The following is a 22136-nucleotide window of genomic DNA, read 5'->3' as shown; positions in this document are numbered from 1 at the left end:
CCCTCCTTTGTGTGTATAGAAGCGATTTTAGTAGATGTGGCTTTTGCTTTTAATTGTGCCGCCAAGATTTTCCCTGCTCTATTCCCCTCTTGAAAGAATTTGTGTTTCATTTTGGTCAGCAAGTATGTAGTTTTGGCCATTTCTATTTCTTTCAATTGTTTTTGTAGGTGGAGAATGCGTTGTGTAGTATCATGTGAAGGTGTGTGTTTGTTTGTGTGTGTGAGTGCGACCAGTTCCTTATTTATATCGATATAAGCTGACATGCGTTGTTTCTTGTTAAAGCTGGCGTGTTTAATAAATTGTCCACGAAGGACCGCTTTGTGGGCCTGCCATAAAGTGTCTATACCAATATCTCCCGTGTCGTTTAGCGAGAAGTATATTTCTAGTTCTTTAGATATTTGTTGAACTAATGTGTGGTCTGTTAAAAGGGAGTCGTTCAGTCTCCATGTTTTATTCCCGCTAATCGGATGTTGAGTCTTCATTGATAGTGTGATCGGAGCATGGTCCGACCACGTGATAATACCTATTTTTGTGCAGGACACATTCATTGTATGGGCTAAAGGGAGTAGAAATCGGTAAATCCGGGAATATGTGTCATGTACCAGAGAGTGGTGTGTGTAGTCCCTGTCTAGGGGGTGTATGGTCTTCCAAATGTCTATGTACCCATGTGTTTGTAGAATGTTTCCTATTCGGGTAGTCGTGCGTATCCTTTGTTTTATTGTCTTGTGTGAGATCGTAGATGAAGAAGTGGTGTCCGATGTTGGGTCTAAAATAAAATTAGTGTCACCGCCAATGAGAATTTCTCCAAATTTGTGGGCATTAGTTAGAGTGAGAATGTGATCTAGGAATACATGATGACCACTTTGTGGGCCATATACGTTTACTAATGTATATTGGGCATTGTTGATTATGCATTGTATAAGGAGGTATCGACCCTTTTTATCGCTCACTTGTTTTATTAGTTGGAAAGAGACAGTGTTGCTTATCAAAATCGAAACTCCTCGCTTCTTTTTTTTATATGTGCAATGATAACTCAACGGGTATGCCTTAGATGAGAATCTGGGGTAGTTGTCCGTCTGAAAATGGGTTTCCTGATAGAAGGCTATATGGGCCTTATGTTTTTTCGCTTCTTGTAGAGCCATTCGACGCTTATGGGGTGAATTAAGTCCCTTAGCGTTGATTGAGAGGATGTTCAGTGTCATTTGAATCTTAAGGTGTGGGTGCTAATTAGACGTTGGAAGGATATTTTAACCCTTTCTAAGTATTGTGGTGGCTCAGGCCCATCGATTTGTATCCATAGTGGGATGTTCCTATACAATGGTGATGTATGGTATTGGGTCTGGATGATGAGACACTTGATATTAACCTCCTGGGAAGGTAAGGTGGGTAAAAACACTGTTTGTTGGTGTTGTGTGGCCCTGAGAAGCGGGGGGAAGGGTAGGGTGGGGTAACAAAAGAAATGTAACCAACTATATACAAAAAGAAAGTCTCTAACATGAGACTCAATTGTCGAGTTACTTATTGGGCACTGAAGCCCTCTCGGGGGATGGAGAGTCCCTTTACATTCGGGTGAGATCTATCATAGAGGGACTAACATCGAAAAAAAAAACTGTTTTTCTCCTTTTTTTTTTTTCCTTTTCTCATCACACACTCTCAATGTATACCGTTGTAAATGTGTGTCTTTCCCATATACCTGAATGATAATTTATTTGTTGATATTATATGTATCTATAAGTAACAAAAAGGAAAAAAAAAACAAAAAAACACACATATATATATATAGGTTTCCTTTGTCTTTCCTTTCCCTTCCCCTTTGCCTTTTTCCTGTTTTTTTTCTTTTTTTCTTTTCTTTTTTTTTATTATTTATTTATTTATTTTTTATTATTTTTTTTTTCCCCTTTCTCTTTTTTTTTTCTTTTTTCTTTTTTTCATTCGGATATTACCCTCTTGTCGAGGTTTCCAGAGATAACCCCCAAGCATCCGTCCCCAACCAAGGGGTTCAATTTATTTTATTAATTAATTTAAATATTTTAAAATTATAAATTTAGCTAGCTGGGGAGGGTGGAAGTTAGTGGGGAATTGGGGGATTTAGTATTACGCTAACTAGGGGTTAACGTTAAAAAAAGTTTAAAAATAAGCTTTAAAAAGTTAAAAAATGAAGTTAAAAAAAAAGTTTTAATAACATTTAAGTAAAAAATGAAAAAAATAAACCCTTTACCCAGTCCAAATAAAAATTAACCCCTTCCCTGCCAGTCGATCACTGCCTACAGTGATCAAAATACAGATCACAGTATTATACTGTTCTAATTTTTTTTTTAACCCCTGACGATTAACTTTTATTTTATTTTTTTTTAAATTTAAGATTTTTATTTTCCGTATCGTAGAAGACAGGAATAAGTGGAACAGGGAGGGATACAGAATAAAGAAAAAAAAAAAAAAAAAAAAAAGGGGGGGGGGGAGGGGGGTACAGGGGGGCGACAATTCATTGTGTTTTTCCTTACGCAGAAGGAGATAAATATAATACATCTGAATACATGAGACAAATCAAGTCAAGCAAAGAGTCTAACAATATCGTTAACAAAGGTGTAACTTAGAGTGATAAAGTACATCAAGATATCAAAATATCAAAATACATAAGACATCACATCAATTTACGTCACATCAAATTACATCAAAATCCATTGAATATCCCAATATTAGCGGTCAGTGGTTCCCTCTGTATATGTATGTCAGGTGGAAGCTATAGGCATGTAGGTCAACGCAGTATATAACCCATATCTTGTCCTAGTTTGGGTCAAGATCTAGTCCCCCAGTTTACCGTGTCACCATGTATGATCACCCAAGTGGGGCTATTATGAATTCTTAATCGTAGGGTGTGTCGGGGGATGGGTGGAGGTTTTAGCTAGAAGGTCCAGGTTCTCGGCTTACAGGACCAGATTGTGTATCTATCAGAGTGAGCCACGGCTTCCATATTTGTTCTATCTCTTTCCTTTGGATGTGGGATTCTACGGAGAGTATTTAATATTTATAGTATTGCAAAATTTTGGATATAAGTTCCTTGTGGGAGGGACATTTTGTGTTCTTCCAGTGTTGGGCCACTAAATTGCGCGCTGCCAGGATAACTAGAGAGGCTATTTTCTTATATTTTTTATCCCAATTATCTGGAAAAATCATTAGCAATGCCAACGTTGGCGTGATAGGGGATGCGTAGTTCAGAGATTGGAGCAGTATTTGTTGCACCTGTTTCCATAGTGGTTTTATCATTTTGCAATCCCACCATATGTGGGTCATGTTACCTTCCGCTGTTTCACATCTCCAACAAGTTGGAGATGTGGATGGGTAAATTTGGTGTAACCTATGCGGAGTAAGGTACCATCTATATAAGATTTTTTTATGCGCCTCGATATGTGAGAAACAGGATTTAAGGCCTTTCAGCGTGTTCAATGCTTTAATCCACTGTTCGTCAGTAAGCTTAGGGATACCTTCTTTTTCCCATTGTTCTACATATTTAAAGGAGTGGGGTTGAATTAGGTTCAGTGTCGCTTTATAACATAGAGAAAGGGATTTGGGTTTAACCGGTGTTTTGTGGCATCTAGATATAATATTCAATGCCGATATGATGTTTGATGGTGGAGTTTGTGAGTGAAAAGATACATGTGTACTTATAATGCTTTTAAGCTGTAGGTATTGAAAGACAAAGGAGTTAGGAAGATTGAACTGGGCCTGTAGAGATGGGAATGCTTTAATCCCTGTTGGTTCGCAAATATCTTTAATATAGTTTATTCCGTAAGTATTCCATGCGTGTAACGACAGCCATGGGGATATCCTTGTTAATGCTTCTAGCGGAGCATATGTGCAGTATTTCCCTTTTTCTGATAAGGTAGCCATAAGTTTATCCCAGTATTTGAGGGTCACTAAAGAGGAGGGATATAACGTTAGTTTTTGCGGACGATATATTTTCGGTGCCCACATTATATGTAAGATAGGATGGGGGTCTGCTTTATCCGTTTCCATGTCCACCCATTGGAACGTGTGTTTAGGGGCATGGAGCTTTATGGCGGATTCGAGGATAGCTGCCTCATAATAGGCGGCAATTTTTGGTACCCCTATGCCCCCTGTGGATTGCGTCTGCTGGAGTAAATGAATAGGTAATCTAGGTTTTTTTTGTGCCATATAAATCTGGATATATTCGTCTGTAGTGTTTTTAGTATGCGCGGAGGGATAGGTAGGGGTAACATTCGGATCACATATAGAATTTTGGGTAGTATTATCATTTTGATAGTGTGAATTCTTCCTAGCCACGATAAACGGACTCGTTCCCATCCTTGGAAAAGTGTGTTGCATGTGTGTGATATGGGTTCGTAGTTCAGAATCACTGTTTTGGATGCGTGTAAAGCAAGTTTCACTCCCAGGTATGTTATATGATTTTGTCTCCAATCAAATAGAAAGGTCTGGCGTAATCTATCCACTCGCTGTGTGGGTATGTGAAGCGGTAAAGCTTGAGTCTTAGCCGCATTAAGTTTATAGTATGATATTTTTCCATACTCTTGTAATAGGTTCATATGGTGTGGTAGTGATGTATCAGGATTGCATATGGTTAGGAGGATATCGTCCGCGAACATCGATAATTTGTAATTCAACTGCTTTATCTGTATGCCCGAGATTAGTGGGTCTTGTCTAATTTTTATTGCTAGGGGTTCTAAGGCAAGTATAAAGAGAAGTGGTGATAGGGGGCACCCTTGCCTAGTGCCATTAGTAAGATAGAAGGGTGATGAAAGGAACCCGGATTGAGAAACTCGGGCCGTAGGATTTGTATATAATGCCATTATGCCTTGTATCATTTCCCTTGGAAGCCCATATTTAGCAAGGACCGTTGTCATGTATGTCCAGTTAAGCCTATCGAATGCTTTTTCAGCATCTAATGCCAGTAATAGGCTTTCTGTTTTTTCTGTGTCAATGTGGGACAATATATTGAGAATCTTTCTGGTATTGTCGGAGCCCTGTCTGCCTTTAATAAATCCTGATTGGTCGTTATGTATTATTCGAGTTAATATAGGGTTTAGTCTATTTGCTAAGAGTTTAGCATAAATTTTTGAGGGTCACTAAAGCATTATAAGTACACATGTATCTTTTTGTGCAGTTTAATAGAGAGATCGGTCGGAAGTTGGGGCAATGGGTTGGAGGTTTCCCTGGTTTTGGTAGAGTAGAAATATGGGCCTGTAGCATCCCTGTGGGCATAATTCCTTTCCTGAAGCAATGATTGAACAATATCATCAGGTAGGGTGCTAGTATATCTTTGTAGGTGTAGTAGTATAGGTTTGTAAACCCGTCTGGGCCTGGGGATTTGTGTTTTGGGAGGTGTTTGAGGATGTCTATAATTTCTTGTGTTGTGAATGGTTGTATCAACCCTCGACTTTCCTCCTCTGTAAGAGTGGGTAAAGTAATACCTGCTAGGAACGTATCTATGTCCTTTTGTTCAGGGACATGGCAGTCAGGGTCTCTTGCCAGGTTATATAAGTCGCTGTAGTACTTGCCAAATTCATTTGCTATTTCTTGTGGGTCAGTGAGTTTGGTTCCCTCCTTTGTGTGTATAGAAGCGATTTTAGTAGATGTGGCTTTTGCTTTTAATTGTGCCGCCAAGATTTTCCCTGCTCTATTCCCCTCTTGAAAGAATTTGTGTTTCATTTTGGTCAGCAAGTATGTAGTTTTGGCCATTTCTATTTCTTTCAATTGTTTTTGTAGGTGGAGAATGCGTTGTGTAGTATCATGTGAAGGTGTGTGTTTGTTTGTGTGTGTGAGTGCGACCAGTTCCTTATTTATATCGATATAAGCTGACATGCGTTGTTTCTTGTTAAAGCTGGCGTGTTTAATAAATTGTCCACGAAGGACCGCTTTGTGGGCCTGCCATAAAGTGTCTATACCAATATCTCCCGTGTCGTTTAGCGAGAAGTATATTTCTAGTTCTTTAGATATTTGTTGAACTAATGTGTGGTCTGTTAAAAGGGAGTCGTTCAGTCTCCATGTTTTATTCCCGCTAATCGGATGTTGAGTCTTCATTGATAGTGTGATCGGAGCATGGTCCGACCACGTGATAATACCTATTTTTGTGCAGGACACATTCATTGTATGGGCTAAAGGGAGTAGAAATCGGTAAATCCGGGAATATGTGTCATGTACCAGAGGGTGGTGTGTGTAGTCCCTGTCTAGGGGGTGTATGGTCTTCCAAATGTCTATGTACCCATGTGTTTGTAGAATGTTTCCTATTCGGGTAGTCGTGCGTATCCTTTGTTTTATTGTCTTGTGTGAGATCGTAGATGAAGAAGTGGTGTCCGATGTTGGGTCTAAAATAAAATTAGTGTCACCGCCAATGAGAATTTCTCCAAATTTGTGGGCATTAGTTAGAGTGAGAATGTGATCTAGGAATACATGATGACCACTTTGTGGGCCATATACGTTTACTAATGTATATTGGGCATTGTTGATTATGCATTGTAGAAGGAGGTATCGACCCTTTTTATCGCTCACTTGTTTTATTAGTTGGAAAGAGACAGTGTTGCTTATCAAAATCGAAACTCCTCGCTTCTTTTTTTTATATGTGCAATGATAACTCAACGGGTATGCCTTAGATGAGAATCTGGGGTAGTTGTCCGTCTGAAAATGGGTTTCCTGATAGAAGGCTATATGGGCCTTATGTTTTTTCGCTTCTTGTAGAGCCATTCGACGCTTATGGGGTTAATTAAGTCCCTTAGCGTTGATTGAGAGGATGTTCAGTGTCATTTGAATCTTAAGGTGTGGGTGCTAATTAGACGTTGGAAGGATATTTTAACCCTTTCTAAGTATTGTGGTGGCTCAGGCCCATCGATTTGTATCCATAGTGGGATGTTCCTATACAATGGTGATGTATGGTATTGGGTCTGGATGATGAGACACTTGATATTAACCTCCTGGGAAGGTAAGGTGGGTAAAAACACTGTTTGTTGGTGTTGTGTGGCCCTGAGAAGCGGGGGGAAGGGTAGGGTGGGGTAACAAAAGAAATGTAACCAACTATATACAAAAAGAAAGTCTCTAACATGAGACTCAATTGTCGAGTTACTTATTGGGCACTGAAGCCCTCTCGGGGGATGGAGAGTCCCTTTACATTCGGGTGAGATCTATCATAGAGGGACTAACATCGAAAAAAAAAACTGTTTTTCTCCTTTTTTTTTTTTCCTTTTCTCATCACACACTCTCAATGTATACCGTTGTAAATGTGTGTCTTTCCCATATACCTGAATGATAATTTATTTGTTGATATTATATGTATCTATAAGTAACAAAAAGGAAAAAAAAAACAAAAAAACACACATATATATATATAGGTTTCCTTTGTCTTTCCTTTCCCTTCCCCTTTGCCTTTTTCCTGTTTTTTTTCTTTTTTTCTTTTCTTTTTTTTTATTATTTATTTATTTATTTTTTATTATTTTTTTTTTTCCCCTTTCTCTTTTTTTTTTTCTTTTTTCTTTTTTTCATTCGGATATTACCCTCTTGTCGAGGTTTCCAGAGATAACCCCCAAGCATCCGTCCCCAACCAAGGGGTTCAATTTATTTTATTAATTAATTTAAATATTTTAAAATTATAAATTTAGCTAGCTGGGGAGGGTGGAAGTTAGTGGGGAATTGGGGGATTTAGTATTACGCTAACTAGGGGTTAACGTTAAAAAAAGTTTAAAAATAAGCTTTAAAAAGTTAAAAAATGAAGTTAAAAAAAAAGTTTTAATAACATTTAAGTAAAAAATGAAAAAAATAAACCCTTTACCCAGTCCAAATAAAAATTAACCCCTTCCCTGCCAGTCGATCACTGCCTACAGTGATCAAAATACAGATCACAGTATTATACTGTTCTAATTTTTTTTTTAACCCCTGACGATTAACTTTTATTTTATTTTTTTTTAAATTTAAGATTTTTATTTTCCGTATCGTAGAAGACAGGAATAAGTGGAACAGGGAGGGATACAGAATAAAGAAAAAAAAAAAAAAAAAAAAAGGGGGGGGGGGGAGGGGGGTACAGGGGGGCGACAATTCATTGTGTTTTTCCTTACGCAGAAGGAGATAAATATAATACATCTGAATACATGAGACAAATCAAGTCAAGCAAAGAGTCTAACAATATCGTTAACAAAGGTGTAACTTAGAGTGATAAAGTACATCAAGATATCAAAATATCAAAATACATAAGACATCACATCAATTTACGTCACATCAAATTACATCAAAATCCATTGAATATCCCAATATTAGCGGTCAGTGGTTCCCTCTGTATATGTATGTCAGGTGGAAGCTATAGGCATGTAGGTCAACGCAGTATATAACCCATATCTTGTCCTAGTTTGGGTCAAGATCTAGTCCCCCAGTTTACCGTGTCACCATGTATGATCACCCAAGTGGGGCTATTATGAATTCTTAATCGTAGGGTGTGTCGGGGGATGGGTGGAGGTTTTAGCTAGAAGGTCCAGGTTCTCGGCTTACAGGACCAGATTGTGTATCTATCAGAGTGAGCCACGGCTTCCATATTTGTTCTATCTCTTTCCTTTGGATGTGGGATTCTACGGAGAGTATTTAATATTTATAGTATTGCAAAATTTTGGATATAAGTTCCTTGTGGGAGGGACATTTTGTGTTCTTCCAGTGTTGGGCCACTAAATTGCGCGCTGCCAGGATAACTAGAGAGGCTATTTTCTTATATTTTTTATCCCAATTATCTGGAAAAATCATTAGCAATGCCAACGTTGGCGTGATAGGGGATGCGTAGTTCAGAGATTGGAGCAGTATTTGTTGCACCTGTTTCCATAGTGGTTTTATCATTTTGCAATCCCACCATATGTGGGTCATGTTACCTTCCGCTGTTTCACATCTCCAACAAGTTGGAGATGTGGATGGGTAAATTTGGTGTAACCTATGCGGAGTAAGGTACCATCTATATAAGATTTTTTTATGCGCCTCGATATGTGAGAAACAGGATTTAAGGCCTTTCAGCGTGTTCAATGCTTTAATCCACTGTTCGTCAGTAAGCTTAGGGATACCTTCTTTTTCCCATTGTTCTACATATTTAAAGGAGTGGGGTTGAATTAGGTTCAGTGTCGCTTTATAACATAGAGAAAGGGATTTGGGTTTAACCGGTGTTTTGTGGCATCTAGATATAATATTCAATGCCGATATGATGTTTGATGGTGGAGTTTGTGAGTGAAAAGATACATGTGTACTTATAATGCTTTTAAGCTGTAGGTATTGAAAGACAAAGGAGTTAGGAAGATTGAACTGGGCCTGTAGAGATGGGAATGCTTTAATCCCTGTTGGTTCGCAAATATCTTTAATATAGTTTATTCCGTAAGTATTCCATGCGTGTAACGACAGCCATGGGGATATCCTTGTTAATGCTTCTAGCGGAGCATATGTGCAGTATTTCCCTTTTTCTGATAAGGTAGCCATAAGTTTATCCCAGTATTTGAGGGTCACTAAAGAGGAGGGATATAACGTTAGTTTTTGCGGACGATATATTTTCGGTGCCCACATTATATGTAAGATAGGATGGGGGTCTGCTTTATCCGTTTCCATGTCCACCCATTGGAACGTGTGTTTAGGGGCATGGAGCTTTATGGCGGATTCGAGGATAGCTGCCTCATAATAGGCGGCAATTTTTGGTACCCCTATGCCCCCTGTGGATTGCGTCTGCTGGAGTAAATGAATAGGTAATCTAGGTTTTTTTTGTGCCATATAAATCTGGATATATTCGTCTGTAGTGATTTTAGTATGCGCGGAGGGATAGGTAGGGGTAACATTCGGATCACATATAGAATTTTGGGTAGTATTATCATTTTGATAGTGTGAATTCTTCCTAGCCACGATAAACGGACTCGTTCCCATCCTTGGAAAAGTGTGTTGCATGTGTGTGATATGGGTTCGTAGTTCAGAATCACTGTTTTGGATGCGTGTAAAGCAAGTTTCACTCCCAGGTATGTTATATGATTTTGTCTCCAATCAAATAGAAAGGTCTGGCGTAATCTATCCACTCGCTGTGTGGGTATGTGAAGCGGTAAAGCTTGAGTCTTAGCCGCATTAAGTTTATAGTATGATATTTTTCCATACTCTTGTAATAGGTTCATATGGTGTGGTAGTGATGTATCAGGATTGCATATGGTTAGGAGGATATCGTCCGCGAACATCGATAATTTGTAATTCAACTGCTTTATCTGTATGCCCGAGATTAGTGGGTCTTGTCTAATTTTTATTGCTAGGGGTTCTAAGGCAAGTATAAAGAGAAGTGGTGATAGGGGGCACCCTTGCCTAGTGCCATTAGTAAGATAGAAGGGTGATGAAAGGAACCCGGATTGAGAAACTCGGGCCGTAGGATTTGTATATAATGCCATTATGCCTTGTATCATTTCCCTTGGAAGCCCATATTTAGCAAGGACCGTTGTCATGTATGTCCAGTTAAGCCTATCGAATGCTTTTTCAGCATCTAATGCCAGTAATAGGCTTTCTGTTTTTTCTGTGTCAATGTGGGACAATATATTGAGAATCTTTCTGGTATTGTCGGAGCCCTGTCTGCCTTTAATAAATCCTGATTGGTCGTTATGTATTATTCGAGTTAATATAGGGTTTAGTCTATTTGCTAAGAGTTTAGCATAAATTTTTGAGGGTCACTAAAGCATTATAAGTACACATGTATCTTTTTGTGCAGTTTAATAGAGAGATCGGTCGGAAGTTGGGGCAATGGGTTGGAGGTTTCCCTGGTTTTGGTAGAGTAGAAATATGGGCCTGTAGCATCCCTGTGGGCATAATTCCTTTCCTGAAGCAATGATTGAACAATATCATCAGGTAGGGTGCTAGTATATCTTTGTAGGTGTAGTAGTATAGGTTTGTAAACCCGTCTGGGCCTGGGGATTTGTGTTTTGGGAGGTGTTTGAGGCTGTCTATAATTTCTTGTGTTGTGAATGGTTGTATCAACCCTCGACTTTCCTCCTCTGTAAGAGTGGGTAAAGTAATACCTGCTAGGAACGTATCTATGTCCTTTTGTTCAGGGACATGGCAGTCAGGGTCTCTTGCCAGGTTATATAAGTCGCTGTAGTACTTGCCAAATTCATTTGCTATTTCTTGTGGGTCAGTGAGTTTGGTTCCCTCCTTTGTGTGTATAGAAGCGATTTTAGTAGATGTGGCTTTTGCTTTTAATTGTGCCGCCAAGATTTTCCCTGCTCTATTCCCCTCTTGAAAGAATTTGTGTTTCATTTTGGTCAGCAAGTATGTAGTTTTGGCCATTTCTATTTCTTTCAATTGTTTTTGTAGGTGGAGAATGCGTTGTGTAGTATCATGTGAAGGTGTGTGTTTGTTTGTGTGTGTGAGTGCGACCAGTTCCTTATTTATATCGATATAAGCTGACATGCGTTGTTTCTTGTTAAAGCTGGCGTGTTTAATAAATTGTCCACGAAGGACCGCTTTGTGGGCCTGCCATAAAGTGTCTATACCAATATCTCCCGTGTCGTTTAGCGAGAAGTATATTTCTAGTTCTTTAGATATTTGTTGAACTAATGTGTGGTCTGTTAAAAGGGAGTCGTTCAGTCTCCATGTTTTATTCCCGCTAATCGGATGTTGAGTCTTCATTGATAGTGTGATCGGAGCATGGTCCGACCACGTGATAATACCTATTTTTGTGCAGGACACATTCATTGTATGGGCTAAAGGGAGTAGAAATCGGTAAATCCGGGAATATGTGTCATGTACCAGAGAGTGGTGTGTGTAGTCCCTGTCTAGGGGGTGTATGGTCTTCCAAATGTCTATGTACCCATGTGTTTGTAGAATGTTTCCTATTCGGGTAGTCGTGCGTATCCTTTGTTTTATTGTCTTGTGTGAGATCGTAGATGAAGAAGTGGTGTCCGATGTTGGGTCTAAAATAAAATTAGTGTCACCGCCAATGAGAATTTCTCCAAATTTGTGGGCATTAGTTAGAGTGAGAATGTGATCTAGGAATACATGATGACCACTTTGTGGGCCATATACGTTTACTAATGTATATTGGGCATTGTTGATTATGCATTGTAGAAGGAGGTATCGACCCTTTTTATCGCTCACTTGTTTTATTAGTTGGAAAGAGACAGTGTTGCTTATCAAAATCGAAACTCCTCGCTTCTTTTTTTTATATGTGCAATGATAACTCAACGGGTATGCCTTAGATGAGAATCTGGGGTAGTTGTCCGTCTGAAAATGGGTTTCCTGATAGAAGGCTATATGGGCCTTATGTTTTTTCGCTTCTTGTAGAGCCATTCGACGCTTATGGGGTGAATTAAGTCCCTTAGCGTTGATTGAGAGGATGTTCAGTGTCATTTGAATCTTAAGGTGTGGGTGCTAATTAGACGTTGGAAGGATATTTTAACCCTTTCTAAGTATTGTGGTGGCTCAGGCCCATCGATTTGTATCCATAGTGGGATGTTCCTATACAATGGTGATGTATGGTATTGGGTCTGGATGATGAGACACTTGATATTAACCTCCTGGGAAGGTAAGGTGGGTAAAAACACTGTTTGTTGGTGTTGTGTCGCCCTGAGAAGCGGGGGGAAGGGTAGGGTGGGGTAACAAAAGAAATGTAACCAACTATATACAAAAAGAAAGTCTCTAACATGAGACTCAATTGTCGAGTTACTTATTGGGCACTGAAGCCCTCTCGGGGGATGGAGAGTCCCTTTACATTCGGGTGAGATCTATCATAGAGGGACTAACATCGAAAAAAAAAACTGTTTTTCTCCTTTTTTTTTTTTCCTTTTCTCATCACACACTCTCAATGTATACCGTTGTAAATGTGTGTCTTTCCCATATACCTGAATGATAATTTATTTGTTGATATTATATGTATCTATAAGTAACAAAAAGGAAAAAAAAAACAAAAAAACACACATATATATATATAGGTTTCCTTTGTCTTTCCTTTCCCTTCCCCTTTGCCTTTTTCCTGTTTTTTTTCTTTTTTCCTTTTCTTTTTTTTTATTATTTATTTATTTATTTTTTATTATTTTTTTTTTTTCCCCTTTCTCTTTTTTTTTTTCTTTTTTCTTTTTTTCATTCGGATATTACCCTCTTGTCGAGGTTTCCAGAGATAACCCCCAAGCATCCGTCCCCAACCTATGGTTCCTAATGGGACTATTGTATTCTTGGTTTAGGAGCCAAGGAAGATAGTGTTGAGCCCCAACACGCTGGAACAAAATGAGAACACGTTGTGTTAACCTATGAAGTCAGGTAAGGGCCGGGCAGCCTCCTCGCCACCAGTATGGAGTAATTGACCATATTTATGTAATCATTTCCAACTAATGGGCTAGGGTAAGGGGATCGGGGAGTGGGGGACATCACCAGAGTCCCAATACAGTGGTTGCTCTATGTACTTTTGTATTGGTGGTGCTGTATTGGTTCAGGAGCTGCAGTACTGCTTAGCGTTCGCTGTTCGTTGGTTGGTATGATATGTTGTGGGTAAGTAAAGTCAGTGTGTGGGTGTAGTGGCCCTATGTTTTACTTCCATCATTACTGGACATTGAGGTTATGTGGCATGAGCCGTAACTGACAGCGAACTGCGTATGGTATCTGACAGACATCCGCATGCAACCAAGCAGGCAGACCCTGTCCCTGTTCAGAAAATGTACCCTCCTTACAGCGCATGGAGGGGAACTCAGGTTTCCCTCAGCGTGTGTACGGCATCAAGTAGGGACAAACAAAGTGTATATACATTATAACAGGTAACTATGAAAGTATGGAACAAGAACCTATAAAACCATGTCGGATAGGAGTTCACCACATCCACTGTAACCCATCTTGAGCAAAGGGCATATACGGGTTTACCATGGGCTCAACCTGCCCATTTTGAGAAAGTCACTTATCTGTAGCTTGCGATTCCCATTCGGAGGTGACTTTCTTTGGCGCGGGTGCCATCTCTCGGGATTCTCGCTGTTCGCCATATCTGGTATCGGGATGTTCCACTCCGTTAGGACTGCTTGTCCTTCCTCTGAGTTGAGAAGATGTTTTTCAGCTCCATTCCTTCTAACTATGAGACGAGTTGGGAAACCCCACTTGTATGGAATCTCTGCCGCTCTCAGAGCTTTAGTTATGGGTAGAAAGCTTCTGCGTGCGTTAAGCGTGGTTGCAGAAAGGTCTGTATACAGTTGGATTCTTTTATAAGCTTCAGGCAGTGCAGGCCGCTTCCTGGAAGCTGACATTATAGTGTCCTTGGAGGTATAATAATGCATTCTGGTTATGGTGTCCCTTGGTGTCGAAGGTGGGAGGTGTCTGGGTCTCGGTAGCCTATGGGTTCGATCCAGCAATAGTGCTGACTCTGGAAGGTCTGGTGCCAGTAGATGGAAAAGTGTAGTAACGTACTTTCCCAGATCTATGGGGCCTATCTCTTCCGGAATGCCTCTTATGCGCACATTATTCCGGCGGTCTCGATCTTCGTGATCAGCCAGTTTTGTGACAATAGATGATAGTTTGGTTTCTATTTCTTTGTAGGCCGCAGCCACATTATTGTGTGCTTTAATGAGTTCCTCAGTTTTATTTTCGAGGTAGTCCGTCCTCTCACCCAGCGCTTTGACATCCGCTCGTATTTCTCTCGCCAGTTTGGCAAAATCTGCCTGTAAGGAGGTTTGTAGACCGTTTAGCATTTTCTGTAGTGTGGATTCCGTTGCTGGAAGGTCTTTATGTGATACAGAGGTGAAATCGCTTGAGGAACTTGAAGCCGGCGAGACTGTTCTGTCGGCGCCATCTTGTGCGCGGCGTGGTGGCGAGGCCATAGCCGCGACTTGTAGTGAGGGTGTTTCTTTCACTTTATTCTTTTTAACGGAGCATTGTGCCATTGCGTCCAGTTAGTGTTCCACTGCGGCTGGATAGTAATATGCAGGTATGTTTCTCAATATTCGCTAATTTAATCGCTGTATTAGGGTACTCTCTCCCGGAGCCGATCGCTCACACGTCCGTCCTCATGAGCAGTCAGGCCACGCCCCCAACTTTTATTTATTTTTTAACCCTCAGGGGTTAAATTTATTTAATTAACTAATTTAAATATTGTATAATTAAATATTTTGCTAGCTGGGGTGGGTGGGAGTTATGGGAAAATGGGGAATTTACTGTTAGTGCTGCTTACTGCTAGTTAGGGGTTAACGTAAAAAAAAAAAAAGCTTAGAAAAATGTTAAATCTGTAAAAAAAAAAGTTTTACGAAAGTTTAGGAAACTTTAAAAAAATGAATAATCAAAACAAAAGTTTAAAAAATAGTTTTAAAAAGTAAAAAAAAAAGTTTTAAAAAGTAAAAAAAATAAATTTAATAACGCTCATTACCACTACACCTGGTACAAGCTAGCGGAAAAATGATCCCACGCTAAGGTTCAAAATATGCCTTTTGAAATACCCTGGGATGTCTTCTTTAAGAAATGGTATGGCTTTATGGGGTATTTGGTTTATATAGCCTGGTAAAATACTCTAAAATGGGACATGGGCACAACGTAAAAATTTAAAGTTTGAAAAAAAATGGAATGGCTGTGTCCCAAATGTGCCCCTCCGATGTCCACATATACCTAGCAAAGGTACATACGGGGGTATTTTTGTACTCAGCAGACATAGCGGAGCAACATATGAAGTATTATACAGTGGTAGTACACATAAGGTTTGCAAAATATACTGTGCAAACTCACTTTGAGTGTCAAAAAGGCAGAAAAAATGCTTATTACCACTACACCTGGTACAAGCTAGCGGAAAAATGATCCCACGCTAAGGTTCAAAATATGCCTTTTGAAATACCCTGGGATGTCTTCTTTAAGAAATGGTATGGCTTTATGGGGTATTTGGATTATATAGCCTGGTAAAATACTCTAAAATGGGACATGGGCACAGCGTAAAAATTCAAAATTTGAAAAAAAATGGAATGGCTGTGTCCCAAATGTGCCCCTCCGATGTCCACATATACCTGGAAAAGGTACATACGGGGGTATTTTTGTACTCAGCAGACATAGCTGAGCAAAATATGAAGTATTATACAGTGGTAGTACACATATGGTTTGCAAAATATACTGTGCAAACTCACTTTGTGTGTCAAAAAGGCAGAAAAAAAACGCTTATAACCACTACACCTGGTACACGCTAGCGGAAAAATGATCCCACGCTAAGGTTCAAAATATGCCTTTTGAAATACCCTGGGGTGTCTACTTTAATAAATGGTAGGCCTTTGTGGGGTAGTTTGAATTTAAAACCTGCAAAGATGCTTGGAAATTGCACATAGGCCCGGCGTCAAAATTCAAAGTTCGGTCAAAACTGATATGGCTTGATCTCCTATATGGCACTGTAGCTTCACAAAATAGTGCCATAGACATACAATGGGGGTGTCCTTTTACTCAGAAGACTTAGCTGAGCATAATTTGGGGGGTTTGAACTTAGTGGCACACATGAAATATACAAAATGCCCAGCAAAAATGCAATCCGTATGTAAAAAATGCACAAAATTATTTTTTACCACATACTTTGGCATGTAATGGTAAAAAAATGGGGGCATGTTAAGGCACAATATGCACCTTATGAGATACCCTGGAGTGTCTTCTTTTACAAATGGTAGGCCTTTGTGGGGTGTTTTTGAACAGTCAAACTGTTATAATACCCCAAATGGAAGCATAGGCTCATTAAATCCGTCTCTCAAAATTCTACTGTGAATACTGAAAAGGACAGGTCTCCTGTATGGCACTGTAGCTTCACGAAATAGTGCCATAGACATACAATGGGGGTGTCCTTTTACTCAGAAGACTTAGCTGAGCATAATTTGGGGGGTTTGAACTTAGTGGCACACATGAAATATACAAAATGCCCAGCAGAAATGCAATCCGTATGTAAAATATGCACAAAATTATTTTTTACCACATACTTTGGCATGTAATGGTAAAAAAATGGGGGCATGTTAAGGCACAATATGCACCTTATGAGATACCCTGGAGTGTCTACTTTTACAAATGGTAGGCCTTTGTGGGGTTTTTTTGAACAGTCAAACTACTATAATACCCCAAATGGAAGCATAGGCTCATTAAATCCGTCTCTCAAAATTCTACTGTGAATACTGAAAAGGACAGGTCTCCTATATGGCACTGTAGCTTCACGAAATAGTGCCAAAGACATACAATGGGGGTACCGTTGTACTCAGCAGAAGTAACTGAACACATAATAAAACTTTGTACAGGAATAGCACACACCAACTTTACAAAATACACATGAGAAGTTCTTTGTTATAAGTTTGTGTGCGAAAACCCCCAAAAAACACAATTTTACTCCAATATTTAGCAGAGGTTGGCGGTGAAATGGCTACGTAGAAAGTGTCAAAACAACCTTAGGTAAACAGCCTGTGGTGTCTACTTTATATAAATATATACTTTTGTGTGGCAATTTTGTTTTCTTTTATGGCTATTAGGCTTACAAGACAAACATACCAAATTCTAAAATCGCTCCACATAAAAAGTTTATTTTACTCCTTGTGCTTTGTGACCTGTAACTACCAAAAAAAACTTAAAATCCCAGACACATTATATATTCTGTAATTCAGAACAACTAAATGAATTTATTTTTAATTACTTTCCTTAACCTGCACTAATTATGTACACATTATTATTGCAAAAACTGTAAAAAAACACACAAAAATTAATTTTTTTGCATATTTCTGTATTTTTTTTATAATAAATAAGCATTTATATATATATATATATATATGTGTTACATCAAATTAAAGCCATTTCTGTCCTTTAAAAAACGGTATATAATATGTGTCGGTGCAATAAATTAGTAAAATGCAAATTGCAGTTGAACGCAAATAGCAAAAAATGCAAAAAATGCCGTTGTCATTAAGTGAAAGACAAGCTTCTGAAGCTCTGTCCTTAAGGGGATATCCATAGTAGATATAATACTCTGTCAGACATACTGCCCTATTGTGGTATTTCTGTATTTTCTCTGAAGGACACATCTCCAGATAGAAGACAGGTGGGGTTCTACCAGAAAAGGCACAATGCATTAGGTGAGCCTATATTTTGTGGCCCCATTACATGTGAGTGTGTTTACACTCCATTATTCACATTTGCTAAGGATTGTTGCCATCTGCACTATTTGTTGTTTTCTCTGTTATTATCTTTTATATGCTGCTGTTTTAACATCGCTATTGTACTGCATATTGTAAGGGGGTAAGATACTCCTTCCCACAGAGCACTTCACTTTGTATTATAAGTCTTGCACATGTAATATATATTGTTGTTTGTGATTATTTTGGTGAAGGGAAGCAAAGTACATTTTTTGTGTTCTTTTGAGCTGCTTGTTTTTAAAATTTTGCACACACTTAATATTTTCTTGTCACAGGACTCATGATCCCCTGGTGGCTTGCAACACCTGCCACAGTGGTTCTCCCTGGGTAACATAGCCAACCTAAGAACTGCGGGAAGTACAACCAGCCTTGACACAAGAACTACAAGGCATCCGTGGGGACGCCTCACACATGTACAAAGAGGACCAAGAGCCATATGGTGGTAGTAAGCAAGGGGATACCACCAACATCCCAAGCTCTTATGCTCCCAATGAAACTGAAGAGAAAGAAGGAAAAAAAGATGGGTAAGAAAACAACCCCTCCCCTTGCTACCCCTAGCTTCTGGAGTGAAGATCAACTGTGAGAAGTCAAAGACTATGCTTTTTGGGCAGTGGGGTGTAATCACAGATCCTCTCCCCCCTCAAGATTATGGTTCAGAAGAGAGAGTACTGCTTTAAAAAGCTAAGATTTGAGACTGGCAAAACTGAACCAGAAGTTTGAATTGCGGAGCCTTAGACTTAACTTTCGAAGGAAAGAAACTGGAGCTGTGAAATCTGATTCTTTTATTTTCTTTGTAGTAGACAGTCCAGTTTGGCCCCCAGTGGTGGCTGTTTGCAGAGCCATCACAAGAGCAGTCTTTAACTTCATCTGGGGATCCAAGATGCGCAGAGTGAAGTGCACTGTGATATACAAATAAACACACAAGAAGGCAAGAGAGTACTGGACATTCCCACCTTTGGGCCTTCTTTCTTTGCAACGGAGAGTGCAGGACCCTAAGAGACAAGGCCCATGTTCCATTTTGCCCTCTGGTCCATGTGGGAAAGGCTAGGATCTGACAAGTGGGATAGCTCAATCCCCTACAAGTGGGACACTCTGTAGTTTTACCTGGATGTGAGAAAGTATGTGAGGGAAACCATCTAGAAGGAGTTAAACCGGAACTGTGGATTTCTAAGGCAATCTACAAACTCACTGGAGCTCCGGACATTCCAGAGTCTATTCCAGGGCTGCATGCTGCCACAGCAGAAACTATGGAGGAACGTGGCATCCAGCAGACTAACCAATAGACAGAAGGACTATTCAGGGAGTCCTCCTCCAAAGAACACATGTGCATACCATGTGCATACCATGTAACTGCCATGCAGTTACAGACATTTTCCACAGTGTATTGTGGAGGAGGCAACTTCTCTACACCTCTTCTGGCAGTGTATATTTGCACAGGATTTGCTTGCAGCTCTGGAAAGGGAACTTATAGGCTTGGTCGACTGGCAATATCTGTTGCATCACTCTGTCTTGTATGTACTATTTCCTGAAACGCACACAGTGGATGCCATTGAGGAAGCATGGCACCTAATTTCTGTGTGACGGGCGCTTTATGGTTTACCAGAAATGAAGGATGAAACATGTCACCATACACAGTATTTTCAGAGATCATAACACCATCATAATTCTTTGTTGAACTCTTTGTATATGCCTACCCAGAATTCCTTGCAGTGGTAACTGCAGATGTGCAATTTCTGTGGGTAAAGCAAGTCTTATTGCTTGACTAGTTTGTGCAAATCTGTGTTTAATTTTATATATAAATATATACATATAAAATTAAATTAAAAATATACTTATACAGTATCTCACAAAACTGAGTACACCCCTCACATTTTTGTAAATATTTTATTATATCTTTTCATGTGACAACACTGAAGAAATGACACTCTGCTACAATGTAAAGTAGTGAAGTGTGCAGCCTGTATAAAAGTGTAAATTTGCTGCCCCCTCAAAATAACTCAACACACAGCCATTAATGTCTAAACCGTTGGCAATAAACGTAAGTACACCCCTAAGTGGAAATGTCCAAATTGGGCCCAATTAGCCATTTTCCCTCCCCGGTGTCATGTGACTCATTAGTGTTACAAGGTCATAGGTGTGAATGGGGAGCAGGTGTGTTAAATTTGGTGTTATCGCTCTCACACTCTCTCATACTGGTCACTGGAAGTTCACCATGGCCCCTCATGGCAAATAACTCTCTGAGGATCTGAATAAAATAATTGTTGCTCTACATAAACATGGCCTAGGCTATAAGAAGATTGCCAAGACCCTAAAACTGAGCTGCAGCATGGTGGGCAAGACCATACAGCGATTTTACAGGACAGGTTCCACTCAGAACAGCCTCGCCATGGTCGACCAAAGAAGTTGAGTGCATGTGCTCAGCGTCATATCCAGAGGTTGTCTTTAGGAATTAGACGTATGAGTGCTTCCAGCATTGCTGCATAGGTTGAATGGGTAGTGGGTCAGCCTATCAGTGCTCAGACCATAAGCTGCACACTGCATTCAATTGGTCTGCATGGCTGTCGTCCCAGAAGGAAGTCTCTTCTAAAGATAATGCACAAGAAAGCCCACAAACAGTTTGCTGAAGACAAGCAGACTAAGGACAATGATTACTGGAACCATTTCCTGTGGTCCGACGAGACCAAGATAAACTTATTTGGTTCAGATGGTGTCAAGCATGTGTGGGGGCAACCAGGTGATGAGTACAAAGACAAGTGTATCTTGCCTACAGTCAAACATGGTGGTGGGAGTGTCATGGTCTGGGACTGCATGAGTGCTGCCGACACTGGGGAGCTGCTGTTCATTAAGGGAACCATGAATGCCAACATGTACTGTGACATACTGAAGCAGATCATGATCTCCTTCCTTTTGAGACTGGGCCGCAAGACAGTATTCCAACATGATAACGACCCCAAACACACCTCCAAGATGACCATTGCTTTGCTAAAGAAGCTGAAGGTAAAGGTGATGGACTGGACAAGCATGTCTCCAGACCTAAACCATATTTAGCATCTGTGGGACATCCTCAAACGGAAGGTAGAGGAGTGCAAGGTCTCTAACATCCACCATCTTCGTGATGTTGTAATGGAGGAGTGGAAGAGGACTCCAGTGGCAACCTGTGAAGCTCTGGTAAACTCCATGCCCATGAGGGTTAAGGCAGTGCTGGAAAATAATGGTGGCCACACAAAATATTGACACTCAGGGCCGGACTGGCCCACCGGGATACCGGGAAATTTCCCGGTGGGCCGCCGGCACCTGGGGCCGGGGTGACCTGCGGCCGCAGGGAGAACTTTAAAGGCGGCCGCAGGAGAAGCTCTTCATGAGGCCGGGAGCAGGCTCTTCTGGGGGATCAGGCTGATCTGTCTCTGCTCCCCCTCCCTCGCGCGCTAGAAAGAGACCGGGGCCGGAATATGACGTCATATTCCGGCTCCGGTCTCATTAAGCTGCGTGCGAGGGAGGGGGAGCAGAGACAGAACAGCCTGCTCCCCCAGAAGAGCCTGCTCCCGGCCTCATGAAGAGCTTCCCCTGCGGCCGCCTTTCAAGTTCTCCCTGCGGCCGCCACAGCTACCAGTCTGCCCACAGGTACTAAAAAATATGTATGTCAGTGGGAGTGTGTGTGTGTGTGTTCCATGCTGTGTGTGTGTCTGTCTGTCATGGTGTGTGTATGTGTCTGTGTCATGCTGTGTGTGTGTGTGTGTGTCTCTAGCATGCTGTGTGTGTGTGTCTGTATCATGCTGTGTGTGTGTCTGTCTGTCTGTCTGTGTCATGCTGTGTGTGTCTGCGTCATGCTGTGTGTGTGTGTCTGTGTCATGCTGTGTGTGTGTCTGTACCATGCTGTGTGTCTGTCTGTGTCATGCTGTGTCTGTATCATGGTGTGTGTCTGTCATGGTGTGTGTGTGTGTGTGTCTGTCATGGTGTGTGTGTGTCTGTCTGTGTCATGCTGTGTGTGTGTCTGTGTCATGCGGTGTGTGTGTGTCTGTCTGTGTCATGCTG

Source organism: Pelobates fuscus, chromosome 5, assembly GCF_036172605.1.
Source record: "Pelobates fuscus isolate aPelFus1 chromosome 5, aPelFus1.pri, whole genome shotgun sequence".
Classification (NCBI taxonomy): Eukaryota; Metazoa; Chordata; class Amphibia; order Anura; family Pelobatidae; genus Pelobates; species Pelobates fuscus.
The sequence above is the reverse complement of the archived record's forward strand: the minus strand, read 5'-3'. Positions refer to the sequence as shown.